A 14,840-nucleotide genomic window follows, 5' to 3' on the forward strand; every position below is an offset into this window, starting at 1 on the left:
TGTCTGTTCTTTAGGTGCCCAAATGTATCTATCTATCTCTTTCTCTGTGATATAAAACTTTGAATCTCTTCAGACCTTTTTGTAATGGTTCATGAGACCATGCAAAATGGAAGCTGGATATATGTGCCACCTGCTGACCAGAGTTTGTATTGCAGCTCAGTTTTAACATTTATTTTGTTTCCCATTCGAATGTGCCCATTCCCATGTTTAGTCTTTCAATGATTGCTTTCTATTCCGTTTTATAATGTAATATTTTTAAGGCCCTTTAACATGAGGGAACTATTGGCCATATGGGCTAATTGCTGTTGGCAAAAATATCCCCCCCCCCCCCCCCCCGTCTATTCCTTCATAACAATTGCGCACATGTAAAGGATCAATTTAACAAAAGCGGATAAACTTGTACATTGACGACGTGTTTGTAATAAGCAGATATGTGCTTGGGTGATAGGAACCCAGTTTTTTAAGAAAACAAAAAAGACACCCCTAATTGAAATTCAAATCTCCCCTTTCGCATTTTTCTAATGGAAAAAAATAAATAAAATTTTTTTGGTATAAAATGATCTGAACTAATGAATTATATTTAATGTTTATGGCCGGTGAGCGGTATAAATGAAAAGCGAAATGCCACATGCCAGAATTGCAGATTTTTTGGTCACCGCATATATCAGAAGAAATTCAAACAAGTGGTCAGAAAGTCCCATCGAAACAAACTATAGTGATTAAAAGTTACAGCCCCATATAGGGGAAAAATAAAGTCAGACTTGCATAACTAAAGAGACCCCCCCCCCCCAATTACTTTAATTCTATCAAGGTCACCCCCACAAATATTATTTTTGCAGTTTCGCTGTAGATTTTGTAGTAAATGAGTTACAGAACTTTGAAATTTTCTTAAAAAAATCTGACTTATAAAAGGAATTTTCTAATTTTTAAGGTTTCACTTCTGATGTAGATTTGAGGGGCCTGTATGTTAAAAATCACCAGAGGGGCGCACGTGGCTGGGGTCCCGAAGAATATCGCGGGTTTAAATAATAAGCAGATATTTATTAATGCAACAACGTGTTTCGGGAGTCCCAGCTCCCTTTTTCAAGTCAAGGTGCCATACGCCTAAAACACCTTATTTATAGCATGTTAACTTAAAAAAAATGGGAGATTGGGCTTACAATGACATTAGGTGGGTCAAAGGTTTTGCATCCCGTTCACATTACCCATTTGCAATACTATAATGAACATGTTAATAAAAACTACTAATCAAAACACACAAAAAGCCCTAGGAAGTGGCGCAACATTAAAACAAAAGAACAATACATCATATATACAAGATTTTTTGGGATGAAAAGACCATAAGATAGTTAATTATCAGGATCGCTATCCCGTAGTGATTAAAGATCTGACAGACAAGTGTTGTGCTGCCATTTCCATAAAAGGATGTGACCTTAAGTCTCAGTTAAAGGGGTAGTCCCATGCCCCAGCATGGAGCGGACGGCCGTAATCGTGATGTTGCGGCCACGTCCCTCATGATGTCACACCACACCCCCTCCATTCATGTCTATGGGAGGGGGCGTGACTGTTGTCACGCCCCCTCCCATAGACATGAATGGAGGGGGTGTGGCGTGACGTCACAATCACGGCCACCCGCTCCAAAATGTTTAGAACGCTGGGGCACAGAAGTACCCCTTTAAAAGAGATTCCTTATACAAAGAAGCTCCTGTGGTGCTCTTACTTCTGTTTAGAAAATCTTAAACCTTCCAGTACTTATCAGCTGTTGTATACTACAGAGAAAGTTGTGTAGTTCTTTCCAGTCTGACCATAGTTCCTGAGATGGACAGAGGTGTCAGCAGAGAGCATCTTGTTCATACTGGAAAGAACCACATAACTTCCTCTGGAGCATACAGCAGCTGGAAGGCAAACTATTTTTAAGTAGAAAAAATAGAAAAAAGGCCAGCAAGTGGAAGCATAAAAAACTTGACTTTATTTAGGAATCCTCCATTAAAAAACCTTCAGGTGGCAGACAAACATGGACATGTAAAAAAATCCAAAAATGGCACATATAGAAAGGGTCCCAAGCAGTAGCTCTATCTCCTCTATTTTTTATTTTTAAGTAGAATTCATATACAAATCTGTGTAATTTTTGTGGAACCAGTTTCTTTGCAGACATAGATTTGCACCTTTTTGTACCCCTTTAAGCTGCAAGTTAACTGAACCACCACTCCCAGAAAACAGTGTTAGGTGCCCTCTCACCTGGTCTGGGTATCCTACATTGCCTCTACCCCTGTGCTGTGCCCAATTCTACTGGCAGTGGGTTGTCGTCCCTTTACATATTTGTTAAAATCTTTTGAGTGGTTTGAAACCTTCTAGTAAGTACTGTAAAAGCGGCTCTACTGCAGCGATTCCTTAGGGGGATACAGCATTTGTACTTCCAAATATTTTCTTTTATTTCATGCTATTTCTTGCTGTCAAAATAAAAACTGTGGCTTTTATATTAAGCTGATAAATCGTACTACAAAAGTCTGTTAAAGAACTGACGACTAATATCTGTTCCGCTTATCTCCTATCATAAGGAAACCTTATCATGTAACCAACACATTTTCTAATCTATTTCACATAGACATTTTAAGTACATTCACATCTTAAAGAAAATGTTAGAAGAAATGACACCATTTCCCATAACACCACGAATCAAGATGAAGTGTCATATTGTTTGAATATTGATGCAGTTTAGAGTAATATATATATATATATTATATTATATTGCACACAAATCTGCATAGAGGATTAGTTTTCCAAAAACAGTACTATACCCGTCGTTGAGCAGTGTCTATTCTGTTTCAGCTCAGTTGAAGTACTGTGTGTCGACTGCACCATATTGTGTCTGAATGAGAGAGAATCAGAAAAATAGACGTGACAAATCCTTTTGGCCAAACTACGTCAATAAGTGGGCCAAATTTGGGTGCATAAAACTGGTGCCATATATGCCACAGTGGAGGTTGTGTAAACAGCATAGACTTGTTTAAGCGTCAGATTTTCAAACTGATGTGCGCCACATAAGAGAATTTTTTTTGTTGCCATGTGCAAAAAGGTGCCATCTACACACATTTTTGGGTAGACATCATCCATAGTGAAAAATCTTTTTGCGCGTAATTTCCAGATGATGGTCAGTGCATGGCCATCTTATCTCAGCTTTCTTTGATGTGCAGTTGTCTGATAGCCAAGAATGGTAGATGGTATCCATTTCATTTTTGAGGGAAAGGTGATTTCGATGAGGTTGGAGACGGAGTAGGCAAACATTTGCACCATGAAAACAATTCCTGTAAAACTTCCAGACACCTTTTACATATATATTTTGTGAATTAAATTAGTAGCCCTTTTTTTTAAGGTGCCCTTTGAGAACATAAAGGCTTGTCATTTTAATCCCATTAGAGAGTGGCTGTGTTTTTTGTATTGTATTGAGGAAACAATCCTTGGCACCTTCGAGCTTCGTCTAGTCGGCATCGCTTTTGTAGGTAGTTATTTGGTAACCTGACAGCTCTGAGGTGTGAAAGTGTTTTGGAACATCTTTTTGTTAATGTTTACCACATGATGGTTTAGTGTCGCATGAGAGGTCTTATTCTACAAATAGTGGGGATTACTGTCTAGAAATGGTACGCAGGCAAGGAGGTGAAATTCACACCCATGTGTTCACAAAAACAAGCCTCACGCTCCTTTGTGGTGGTGGAGTCACATCTGCTGTACTGGAGGCTGTGCTTGCTTATTTAGTATTCTCTTTTGAGAGTTGACTCCACGCATCTTGTGTCAAACGCCTGTTCTTTGTTTCACTAAGTAAACACTGCCTGTTGATATTCAATGCATACATTTGAGAAGTAGTGCTTCATAGAAACATGACTCGTCTAAGAACAGTATATTTATATGCACGTGTGCCATGCAGTATTGTATTATGCAGATTTGGTGGTAGGTGAGAACCATAAAACATATGTTAATTTTATGGTCCGTTTACATAGGCCGACTGACTGCAGATAAATAGCACCTGAATAGTCGTGCAGCCCTTAACTTCATCATTGTTAGGACTATGTGCCGCGGATTTGATGATGGTATTGGCCTCAAAAAAGAAGTGATCAGCCAATGATATAGTGTTTTCTTGTTCCTCAGATGATTGCTGACCATTTTGCATGGGACAATTTTTGAAAAAAAACATTCCTACAAGCGCTGTGTAAAATTCAGCAAATATTTCATTTAACATGCCAATTTTGTAATACAAACATAATATAAACCCATCCATTCAGCCGCTAACCGACCCATGCAAAAAGGTCTTTCGGCTAGGTTCCCACCACATTTTTGAATACTGTTGAACTGTCCTTTTTGTGTTTAAAATCAGTTTCAATTATTATTAAGGGCATGATCATATTGCCATTATGCTCCAGTAAAGGGAGCTCAGTCGAGACCTGGTTGTGCGAGTTGTGCTCTGACCCGTTCTGGGTCTGTCTATTCTGGGAGCCGAATGGACCCAGAACAGGTTGGACACTATGGCAGTTTGAATTTAGCCTAAGAAAAAACTGATGCCAAAAAGGATGAGTCAACAGCATTCCAGCAGCATCCTGGTACCATAGTTACATTGTAATTACCGTATCTGTTGGTCTATCCTGGTAAAATAAATAGTAAGTGAATTACACCATTTAAGATTCTTTCATAGACATGAGCTTGATTGTAGAGTAGGGCACGTGGTCCTTTTGCCACATGGTTTCATCCACAACTGTCTCCCCTTACCACAAGATAAACCTTCAATAAGGTAGTAGGCAACAAGTCCTTCATAGCTCATAGCATGATATGCTTGAAGGGCAAAGTATTGGCAGTTGAAAGTACACCCAAGCTACTGCCATATTAAGTGGAAGTGGTTTCATCCCGGTACTACAGACTGTCAACCAAGATAAATAGTGATTCTCCAGCTCCTAAAGATAAAATTCAAAACTTTAATAAACTGTTATAAAAAGTAAACATAATAATAAAAGCATGATAAAACTGCAAATGAATTGCCGATGTGTTTTGACCTTTTAATAGATCTTACTCATGGCATGACTAAGATCTATTAATAAGCCGAAAAACATCGGACAAATTTTTATTTTCTCTTGCTTTTTTTTAATTCCGTTTTTGTAATATTTTTTGCCTACAGCCTAACATGCATTAAAGGGGTACTCCGCCCCTAGACATCTTATCACATATCCAAAGGATAGGGGATACGATGTCTGATTGCGGGGGTTCCGCCGCTTGGGACAGCCGCAATCTCTGCTGTGGCACCCCAGACTTCAGGTGCACGGAGCGAACTTCGCCCCGTGCCAGATGACTGGCGATGTGGGGCGGAGGATCGTGATGTCACAGTCATACCCTGCTTGTGACGTCATGACCATGGCCCTCAATGCAAGTCTAGGGAAGGGGGCGTGATGGCCTCCCATATACTTTCATTGAGGGGGTGTGGCCGTGACATCACAAGCTGGGGGCGCGGCCTTGATGTCAAGAGCCTCCAGCGCTGCACCCGCAATCAGACATCTTATCCCCTATGCTTTGCATAGGGGATAAGATGTCTAGGGGTACTCCGATGGAAAACTTTTTATTTTATTTTTTTAAATCCACTGATGCCAGAATGTTAAACAGATTTGTAAATTACTTCTATTAAAAAATCTTAATCCTTCCAGTACTTATTAGCGTCTGTATACTACAGAGGAAATTCTTTTCTTTTTGGATTTCTTTTCTGTCACGAACACAGTGCTCTCTGCTGACACCTCTGTCCATTTCAGGAACTGTCCAGAGTAGGAGAAAATCCCCATAGCAAACATATGCTGCTCTGGACATTTCCTAAAATGGACAGAGGTGTCAGCAGAGAGCACGGTGTTCGTGACAGAACAGAAATTCGAAAATAATTTCCTCTGTAGTGTACAGATGCTAATAAGTACTGGAAGGATTAAGTTTTTTTTAATAAAAGTAATTTACAAATGTGTTTAACTTTCTGGCACCAGTTGATTTATTTATTTATTTTTTTTTATTTTTTTTTTCTTCCACCGGAGTACCCCTTTTTTAAGGAGCCTGTCTTAGATTTAGCATAGGTGCCCGGAAACTTCATCTTACACCTTTTGCATATTATCTTTTGATTTATTTTGGGGACAGACTGACGGGAATGTTTCTGGTGTAAGTGGATACAAGGCATGTTGAGATGTTTTTTTCTCATTTTAAGTGAAATGCTCTTTATTCTGTTGCAGGGATAAATTGGGGCCCAGTGTTTCTGCTTGGATTACCTTTAATAATAAATTATAGTATATGGCATAAAACCTTTAAATCCTTTCCTTTTACCGGATGTCATTCATATCAGATTGCATTGTATGATAAGTCGATGCATTCTCTCCGGGTCCATTATCAAAATGAAAAAATATTATGAATGCACTTTTGGGTATGAAGATCTTCGGTGCCTCCGGGCTTTTCAGAAGGATTTCTATGTTCTAAATGTTATGAATAGAGCTTTTCATTATGTAACCAGTTTTTTACTTTTCATTGTTTTCTTGCTCCCAGATGCAAGTGTCCTTTTAAATGCTGCATTATGTCATTTACTATAACTCAGGATACGTCTTTATCAACTCCAGGTCCTAAAAAAGCAGTTTCTATGTCTTGGAGTCCATGATGATGGGTGCTGTGAGGGTAAATTTATCTATTGTTTGCGCACACAAACATTTGTGGTCCTTTTACCCCTCGTCATGGTCTAATAGTAATTCAACATGACATGATTGTGCAGGCATTCACATTAACCCTTATCATCTTGTTTAATGGATAGTTGTGATGTAAAGCATTTTTAGAACATGTGGAAGACATTAAGAAGTATTCTAAAACATCTGCAGGATAAAATGTATAGCTGCTTGAAGCTACATTTCCTAAAAAGCCAACTTGAATAAGATTGTGACTAGTGACATACATAGCGCAAAGGGTCCCTATAGCAAATTATAAATGCCCCGCCCTTTTTAGCATCAGTTTTTTTCACCAAGGACACTTCATCCAATTCCCCATACACTTGTTTGCAAACATCACAGTTCCTTTAGAGAGGGAAGTCCTTCGTAGATTCACACCATACACTTGGAGTCTGTAGAAACGTACTGACTGTAACTGTGGCTTAAAAATGAAACCCATAAAATGTTATATTGGAATATATAATTTTTGAATTGGATTCTGTTACTAATTGTTATACATGAGCCATTTATGAACTTGTTGGCGTGTGAGTTGGAGTTAGGAAAAATAAGAGTCAGAAGTTTGGCTAACCAATCTCCATAGCCCTAAAATCCCAAATCTGGTCATTTAAAGGGTGTCTGATGTCAGTCCCCCATCATGTGGTGGCCGGTGGCCTCATGATGTTGCCAATGATGTGGCAACATGGCGTGGCCAATGCAGGTATGATTTTACCTGCATGCGTTAACATGGTCCTAGAATACCCAATCCACCCCCCCACATCTTGGATCTTATCTTTCTGAGACCATGCCGAGTGGATAGGAAGTGAAGTACTGTGGAGCAAAGAAAGGTAGTACTTTTCCTGATCATAGATAACCACTTTAACCCCTTAACGACGCAGGACATAAATGTACGTACTGGTGCGGTGGTACTTAACTCACCAGGATGTACATTTACGTCCTATACATGACCCCGAGCATCGGAGCAATACTTGGCTCATGCTCGGCAGGTCCCAGCTGCTGATAGCAGCCAGGGAGGGACCCGCTGGTAATGGCCGACATCCGCGATCACGCGGATATCCGCCATTAACCCCTCAGATGCCGTGATCAATACAGATCATAGCATCTGCAGTGCTGCGGTCACTAAAATGTATGATCAGGTCGCCCGCAGCTCTGCTGCGGAAATCCGATGATCCAGAACGGCAGACGGAGGTCCCCTCACCTGCCTCCGCTGCTTTCCACACGGGTCTTCTGCTCTGGTCTTAGATCGAGCAGACCAGATGACCAATAACACTGATCAGTGCTATACCCTATGCATAGCACTGAACAGTATTGGCAATCAAATTATTGCTATAAATAGTCCCCTATTGGGACTATTAAAGTGTAACATTAAAAGTAAAAAAAGTTTTTTTTTTAATTTGAAAAATCCCCTCCACGCTCCAATAAAAATGTAAATTGTCCCATTTTCCCCCATTTCACCCCCAAAAAGTGTTTACAATTTTTTTTTTATAAACATATTTGGTATCGACGCTTGTGTAAATATCCAAACTATTAAAATATAATAATGATACTGTACGGTGAACGTAAAAAAAAAGCCAAAATTGCTGCTTTTTTATAACATTTTATTCCCCAAAAAAAGTACAGATCACGGCGCAAAAAAATGAGCCCTCATACCGCAGCTTATATGGAAAAATAAAAAGTTATAGGCCCTATAAAGGGATTTTAAAGGGGTATTCCAGGAAAAAAAAAAAAAAAAAATAATATATATATATATATATATATATATAATATAATTTTTTTTCTTTTTTTTTTTTTCAACTGGCTCCAGAAAGTTACACAGATTTGTAAATGACTTCTATAAAAAAATCTTTCAATAATAATCAGCTGCTGAAGTTGAGTTATTCTTTTCTGTCTGGCAACAGTGCACTCTGCTGACATCTCTGCTTGTCTCAGTAACTACACAGAGTAGAAGAGGTTTAGACAGAAAAGAATAACTCAACTTCAGCAGCTCATAAGTACAGAAAGGATTAAGATTTTGTTATAGAAGTAGTTTACAAATCTGTTTAACCTTCTGGAGCCAGTTGATATATAAAAAAAAAATTTTTTCCCCTGGATAATCCCTTTAAACGTACCAATTTGGTAAAAAAGTTTGCGATTTTTTTTTTTTTATTCTTTTTTTCTTTTTAAGCACAACAGTAATAGAAAATATGTTATCATGGGTATCATTTTAATCGTATTGACCCAAACAATAAAGAACACATGTCATTTCTACCGTAAATTGTACGGCGTGAAAACAAAACCTTCCAAAATTTGCTAAATTGCTGTTTTCTTTTTAATTACCCCACACATAGAATTTTTTTGGTTGTGCCATACATTTTATGGTAGAGTGAGTGATGGCAATACAACGGACAACTGGTCACGCAAAAAACAAGCACTTATACTAGTCTGTAGATGAAAATGTAAGAGTTAAGATTTTTTTGAAGGGGAGGAGGAAAAAACGAAAACATAAAATTAAGGCCAAAATGGTCTGAGTCCATTAGGGGTTAAGTGTATGTTCAAATGGTGAAATCGGAATATTCCACACAGACATCCTGCTTCAGGAGAGTCCCAGTTTCTGCGGATTTCACTTGGAAATGCATTGCCATCTATAAGACGGGGCATTTCTGAGCTGTCCTTGTGCCAGCCGGAATGGTCAAATGTGCCGAATGTCCACCTGTTTTCCGAGCAAACGTTCTGCATATTTTCCTACCGTGTGAACCTGTCAACCCTTTCCCTTACAGTGTCAACCCTTACCCTGCAGCGAGACTTAAAATGTACCTGTCTTATGTTCATATTGAACAGCTTTATTAACATAGGGTTGTCCAGACTATGATTTTAGAATGTTTTTTTTTTTTTTGAGAATTTTATTTGAATAAAAAAAATATAAATATATATTTTTTTGTGTGTATTATCTCCACAAAGTGTCACTATTTTTATTTTGTGTTCGGTATGTTTTTGATATGTTGTAGTACTTGTGTACTACAACATATCTCTAATATACATTATTTTTATTTTTTCATTTAAAATTGTTGAATTTCCATTTGAAAAACGGCCACTAGGGATCTCCCTCCTAGTGGCCGGCTGCAGCCTGGCGTCACGCATGAATTCGGACCGATGCCGGTCAGGCATTGGTCCTAATTCATTGAGCCTGTGCTCACTCCCTGCCTGTCAGACAGGCGGGGGTGAGCGCTTTGAACTTAAAGGATGCGCACAGGCTCCCTGGCCTCGCACGCCGGCCCAGGCTCCTTGTGTGAGGTAGGACTGCCCTGCACTTTATTAACTTTATTCTTTTTCGGGGTGGAAAGCAGATTGCGTGGCAGCAGGTTGCGTTGCAGGGTTCAAGGGAGCGGGATGTGCGGCAGCTGTTTTCCCCACAGCATGCCTCCAGTTGTTTACCCACTACAACTCTCAGCATGCCCTGACAGCCAATAGATGTCAGGGCAAGCTGGGAGTTGTAGTGGTGAAACAACGGGTTGCGTGGCGGGGATTCGGGGGAGTGGGATGTGCGGGATGTGCTGCAGCTGTTTTCATCAGTGTGCCTCCAGTTGTTTTCCCATTACAACTCCCAGCATGCCCTGACAGCCAATAGATGTCGGGGCAAGCTGGGAGTTGTAGTGGTGAAACAGCTGGAGACACACTGTATAGGTGAACTAAGGGCGGAAATGTCGGCCCCAGCTGGCATCAGGGACGTTGTGCCTGCTTGGGAAGTCGGCCTGGTAGTGAGCACACTACCAGGCAGACAAAAAGCCATTTTTAATATAGTAAAAAAAATAAAATAAAGGCAGTAAGGGGGTTAGGGATAGATGGGCAATAGGCAGGGACAGGAAAAAAAAAAGGATGGTGAGAGCTATACTTTAAGTATTTGTAGCAAAAAACAGGGTGGGTCCAAAACAGCAAGTCTTTTTATTATTGTTTTTCTGTTAGTTGCAATCCGTGTTTTGGCTACAAATTCTGGTGGGAAGGGGGTAATATGGATATTTTTCTATTGTCAACACTGTGATATGTGATCTTTAATAATTCTTCTTTTACTGCCATCGAGATCTATTGACAAATTTTTTTGAACTTCAAACTATTTAGGAATTTGATGGAATGTCTGCAAAGCTGTTCAACAATAGACTTGTTGTATGCTTTTGACTGTATTTTACGGTATATTTATTCTTAAAATTTCCATAATGAATTGACCATTGGTAAGATGAGAATTTTATATCTAACATTTGTATTTTATATACCACAAATCCCCTCTTGCTTTATTGGTTAGTGAAGGGGTAGTATTGAATGTTGTTTTAATTCTACGGTTTCAGTTGGAGAGTAGACCGTTTCTGGTGACTGCAGAACCACCACACTGTGTTAGGTCCTATAGCCATAATAAGACCTGTTGAATACAAGAAAGGAACGCCAGTCTTCTGTGACCTCTGTGGATAAATGCCTGTAAGGGTCTCTGGAGCTTTAGTATTGCAGTTCTGCTTTTAGTTCTCCCATCCTTTTGTCAGTCATTAATTATAAATTGTGTGTAATGAATAAGTGCAGCTGTCCTCATGTCATTGTACAGAGAATTATTAGAATAATGCTCAATCCACTGGTTTGGTTAGCCAACACAACTTGTTTATTTTTCATTGGACTGAATCCCTGCATTCTCTGCACCTGTTCTGCATTGGTTGGATTAGTAAACAGTTTATTTTCCATTCAAAAATAATTTGTAATAACATCTTGTGGATTTGATTAACCAAAATTAAAAAAAAGGAAAATGTTTGGACAACACGCCTCATTGTGCGCCCAATTTGAAAAATAACCAACATTGGTATGCTAGTCAATTATGTTACAGGATTGCATCCAGAAAAATTCCACATCTGGTCAATCCCAGTGGACTAAATCTATGTTGCTCATGGTCATTCAATGCCATAGGAGATAAGTTTTTAGTAAAATATCTCAAGTTCAAAGCATATAATTGTGGTAGCCTGGGGGGGTGTAGGGTATGGGAAGTATAGCTGTGCAGGTAATAAAGGGTGTTTGTTAACCCTTGCTATTTGTGACGCCAGGGTGAGGGCTCCTCACTAAAGCTTTTCCTACCGCCGCCCTTCCCAGGAACAATAGGGAGGTAGATGATACTGAGTTTAAGTAGATAGTAATAATGGATTGTACAATACAGATATTTAGGTGCACTACTGTGGTAGATGTATACAATGACATTGGCTATCCCTCAACACTGACGTTAAAATTGAGACATTCGCCAGTGTATCCTTATATGAAGGACACACCAGAGCCTGCACACCAACGCCAAGGTTTCTCAAATGGCACGGGACCTAACGCTAACCTACCTGTGCGTAATAAACAAAAACCAGGGGCCAGTGGGCAATTACAGCAGCACTAGGCCGACATGCAGCCTGCTCCCAGTTCCCTCCAGTGTGACTGAGCACACATACAATGGGAGGAGGGAGAGACAGGCTACAAGCCCCACCCAAGTTGGCTGATATAGGTGCATGGCCTTGCAGTTGCGTACCACACCTTCCTGTTAGTCCGGCATCCATGAGGGCAGCAACCCAAGAGAGCGATAATTGGACGCAGCTCCCTTATATGGACAGGGGCTGGACTAACGCTAATTGGTCCATACAGATGTCAATCACCATTACAGAGAATGCTGGGTAACACGTGACCCAAGGACCTCCTGAGGTCCTGCAACATACCATAGAGGTTACTAGCTTGGCCACATGACCGAAGGTCCTGCGACGCCGAACAAGGTAAGTACTATACATTCCTATATAATATAGATAGAATTACTAATATATACATTTATTAATATACAAGTTAAACTTAAGGAGAGACGACTAGGGGCTGTCCCACCTGAGGAACCCTACCTGAACGTAGTTACTCTGACTTTGGGGACCTCTACACTAGGTACTGGATGCAATACGGTACCGGGACTCCACATAATTATGGTCACATAAGTGAATTATTAGCTCCTCACCTTATCCTCGGGTGTAAATGCATTGACACATCAAGACTAAAGCTACCTAAATTGGCATCAGACCACCTAAAAGATTACCTTTTTCATGTACAACATGGGTGTCTTCAGCAAGAAATTGGACCTACTTCAAAATGTGTTGTATATGGACAAATAAAGTACTCCTTTTTTAATTTTTTTTTTTATATGTGATCTGATGCCAGTTTTTGCCTCTTCAGTCCCAACGTGACTGAATGTTGATAAGAAATTAGATTGTGGTCTGCATGAACTTCCTCCTTTAGAGAAGTGGAGCAAGATGCAGCCAAGATAGTCCAGGAGTATAACCCCCATGTGATCTACATCTGTTGTGTCTCACATTGCACAATGTTCTTTGGTGAGTGCCCTGCTATCATTAATTTAGCAGGACCCATCTAAAATAGTTACCTCTACTACATCATGGAGCACTTGTAAATGATGTATGGTTCTTATAGGGAGAGATTCTCAAATAGTGGTCAGAGTAAATCTTCTACAACTGGGCTTTGTTTGGCGTTGCACGGCTGTAAAGACAAATCTTTCTTAGGATGGAAAGAACACACATTTATTTATAATATACAGTCTGCTTTTTAAAGCAGCATTGATCATACGAATTAGAAAATAAAAGTCCGTGTTTGACATTAGCTGCTTTTGTCTCCGGGGATTCAGAGCTCTTTAAAGCTTCCTTCAGATAACATAAATGCTGCCTATTATGGTGCGGCCTCTGGTGAGAACTAGGTTTGTGTCCGTGGAGATCCAAGCCTTGGCATTACAAAGTTCTGTTCTTCAATGTGAAATACTGGCTCTTGTCTAAAAGCACAGATAAAAATGTCGCATTTTATAATGTGTAAGATGACAAAGGACATAACTTGTGTTCTGGCGGTGTCTGTTGCCCTCTAGGGTGATAAAACTTTATGAAGTTATTAATTTCTATCGATATTTTTTATTTACAAACATGCAGATCCTTTGTCTCTTGTGTAAATAAAAGATGTTTGCTATTTTTACAAATTTTTTTGTATCTCTATCAGGTTCCTTTTTCTTTTATATAATAGTCTGCCACAATTCTTGCTGTCAAAGATACCAGTATCCTGATGAAAACTAGATGAACGCCACTTTAAGTCAGTGATCTGTCAGGAGGCATTTGTATGTGCGTGTGTGTTATTAATAACATTCTATAACGTTTAAGATGGAGAGACATTTTAAATGTTTTTATATTTTACAATAGGAAAATTACTATTTGGTTTTTGTATTTTTATTTTTTTTTACTTGAGAGCTATGCCATACTATGCTATGCTATGAGGATACCACTTTCTTTATGGGCACAGCAGTAAAACCAGTTGTGTAAGTTGTCAACATTCATTTGTGAAATAGTTTCTATGATGGCTAGAGGAAATCCCAAAGATAACTTATTTATGGAAAGGGGACTTCCTCGCATGATAGAGACTGGCAGTACAGGACAATGTAACACAATTACTCTCAATACCAGTCTACAAGTGTGCTGCACATTGATAGCATGGGCAGGAAATACCTGACAAATGACATCCTCGTGTGGACACAACAAAAATACAGTCATTAGGAACAAGCTGTGATATTGATGAACACCAGTACTTGACTAATCTGTCCTGCTTCCCTTTTTTTTTTATTTTTTTTTTATGGGCACCTATTGCTTTAAAGAAAATTTGTAATAGCAACATTTTGGAAATTTTGATCACTGGGGGTTTGGTTGCTAATACCCCCACAGATTGCTAAAACTAACCGGTATCAGTGGTTAGTTATGGAAATTATTATGAAAGGACAGTCCTACTGTAACATGGTAACAGTGTTTTTAGAAAATGTTGAACTTTTCTATTAGAATATGGAATTTGTCATAACGTAACGGGCTGAGAAATTGAAGTATTTATTACACAATTTAAATTGAAATCATCAGGCTTCCATGTTTGGACATGCTGGGTCCTCCAGAGCAAGAGACTATCTTTTCTATCTTTTGTTGCTTATCTTCATTCTAACTATTGCATTAAATTCTGAATGTAGAGGGGGCCCCCTTCTCTTTACTGAGAACTCTATATTTGGGTATTAAAAAAATTAACCAACCATCTAAACCAACAACCAATTTAAAGCAAAACTGTTGTCAAGAATAT

The 14,840-nt window shown here is 39.2% G+C and overlaps 1 protein-coding gene and 1 long non-coding RNA gene across 7 annotated transcripts in view; one reads left to right on the forward strand and one right to left on the reverse strand.

Annotated features, from left to right (window-relative positions):
- The window catches only part of PALD1 (phosphatase domain containing paladin 1), a 323,546-nt gene that overhangs the window by 138,420 nt on the left and 170,286 nt on the right, over positions 1 to 14,840 (forward strand). The gene's annotated exons all lie outside the window — the stretch shown is intronic.
- Positions 12,406 to 14,840, reverse strand: part of LOC130282352 (uncharacterized) — a 34,330-nt gene continuing 31,895 nt past the window's right edge. Inside the window, exon 4 of the long non-coding RNA XR_008846353.1 lies at positions 12,406 to 13,512. This is a non-coding gene — a long non-coding RNA (uncharacterized LOC130282352). The remainder of the gene's footprint in view (positions 13,513 to 14,840) is intronic.

Source organism: Hyla sarda, chromosome 7 (genome assembly GCF_029499605.1).
Source record: "Hyla sarda isolate aHylSar1 chromosome 7, aHylSar1.hap1, whole genome shotgun sequence".
Classification (NCBI taxonomy): domain Eukaryota; kingdom Metazoa; phylum Chordata; class Amphibia; order Anura; family Hylidae; genus Hyla; species Hyla sarda.